At 39.8% G+C, this 2,179-nt stretch overlaps 1 pseudogene; it reads left to right on the top strand.

The window, feature by feature from the left end:
- Nucleotides 1-577: 577 nt before the first annotated feature.
- On the top strand, nucleotides 578-718 carry LOC116863998 (annotated as a pseudogene).
- The last annotated feature ends 1,461 nt before the right edge of the window (nucleotides 719-2,179 follow it).

The raw sequence follows: 2,179 nt of genomic DNA, 5'->3' as shown, positions 1-2,179 counted from the left end.
CACATGTTGGTGTTCTGAGTCACAGCCTCACCTGGAGTCCCACCCACCAACAGCCAGCATCAACACTAGCTGAGGCTAAGTAGAACACAGATGAATGGACTTCACTGAGGCCCGCTCAAACCGCAGATCCAGATTTGTTAACAAAATAAATGACGTCACTGCTCAAAGCCTCGAGGTTTTGAAGTGGTTTGTTAGGCAGCAAAAGACGATCAGAACAATGCAGGTTCTTCACAGCCAGTAATATATACACCAAAAAAAATTTTATGAACTTAAATGAAAGATCTTTTACTTATTTCTGTCAATGCTCATCCTGTTTAAGGTGAAACCATTGAGATTTTTGTAAATTTTTGCTGTTACATAATTAACATATGACTTCTCTCAGTTTGTGTTTTCTGCAAATGGTGCACATTTAGAAAGCATGTTAGGCACTCAGACTTTGTTAGCAGAAGTACAAATTGGGACCCACTTCCTGGAAGACAATTCATATCAACACAGCCCCCAAAAAACAGGACAAAGGTTTTGTAAAAATGTGCATCTCTGTGTTCCAGAAATTCCACTACAGGAATTCATCTTGAGGATCGCTTCTCGGCCTTTTGGCTAAGATCAAGTGTAGGAATTTATCTTGAGGAAATGATAATGGATATATACTAAGAATAGATGCAAAGATGTTTACGTTGTTTATGTTAAAATATTAAACACAATCTAAATATCAACACAGCATTGGTGGTAAGTTCTAGAATATTATTTGGCTTTTAAAGATGCAGAGGATGGAGATTTACTGACATGGAAAGAGGTTGAAATATATTATTATCTGAAAAAACAAAACTTTAAAAAAGTATATAATTCCATTTTCACTATACTAAATATACATGTGTATAAACATTCACAGATCTGGAGTATATATACCAAGGTTCTAAGAGGGATTAACTAAAACTAGTATGATTATGGATTTTGTCACTTCCTTCCTTCCTTCCTTTCCTTCTCTTTCCCTCCCCTCCTTCTCCTGCTCTTCTTCTTTTTTTTTTTTTTTTGCATATCTTTTTTGCTTAAAGTTACATTGCTTTTATAATAAAAAGAACATTGAAGTAACTTAAAAATTTTTTTACAACTATTAGGGTTCTCCAGAGAAAAAGAACCAATACAAAGAACCAACAGGACATGTGTGTATGTGAAGAGATGTATTTTAAAGAACTGGCTCGTGGATTATGGAAGCTGACACGTCCCAAGACCTACAGGGGGACTGGTTAAGCTGGAGACCAGGAGAGCCAATGTTGTAGTGCTGAAGCCATGAAAGGTGGAAGGACCAATGGCATGGATTTGGCCCAAAGGCTGGTTTGCTTGAGGCTTAAGAAAAGCAGATGTTTTAGTTCCAGTCAGAAGGCATGAAAAATCTGATATCCCAGCTGGAAAGCAGCGGGGCAGGAGAAGTTCTTCCTCACTGAGAAGAAGGCAGCTTTTCGTTCTCTTCAGGTCCTCGAATGACTGGATCTAGCCCATTCGTGTTAAGGAGGGCAATCAGTTTAACTCAGTCTGCAGAGTCACATGCTAAACTCAACCAGAAACACTCACAGCCATGCCCACAATACTGTTTCACCAAATACCCAGGCACCCCCATGGCCCAGTCAAGTTGACACATAAAATGGGACATCCCAGGGAAAAAAAGTTCTATGTAAATCCCAGTTGAAATCAAGAAAGATTGAGAATTTAGTCTTACCTGGGCCTCTTAAATCTTTTGTCAAAAAGTTTTAGAACATTCTTGCTTTAGGACATTCTTTTACTTGATGGGCATTTTGGTCTTTATGTGTTGGGGAGAAGTAAAAGCATGTGAAATCTACTTTTCCCCAATTTCTTATTTTATCTATAATTCACATACTGGGGGATGGTACTCAAAGATCTCAAGACGGTACCTGACTGGCCCACACTCTAGGAGTGGACTCCTTCCTGTCTGTGTGCTCCTATATCCCTGGGTGGTGACATCCATCATGGTGCTCCATCTTCTCATGCTGATTCATATGCATGGGTCCCATGCATGCAGAGCCCCAAAGTTGCACTCTCTGTGTTGAATGGGACCACAGGCTGTTTCATCCAAGCCATAGATGAAAACGTTCAACTGGGCAGGGCTGAGTATCGAGAGACGCAGCTCATCACCAAATACTCACGTCCACTTTACAACCATTCC

Source organism: Lontra canadensis, unplaced genomic scaffold (assembly GCF_010015895.1).
Source record: "Lontra canadensis isolate GAN:19392208 unplaced genomic scaffold, GSC_riverotter_1.0 scaffold4, whole genome shotgun sequence".
NCBI lineage: Eukaryota > Metazoa > Chordata > Mammalia > Carnivora > Mustelidae > Lontra > Lontra canadensis.
Note: the sequence above shows the minus strand (reverse complement) of the source record. Positions and strands in the feature narration are given on the sequence as shown.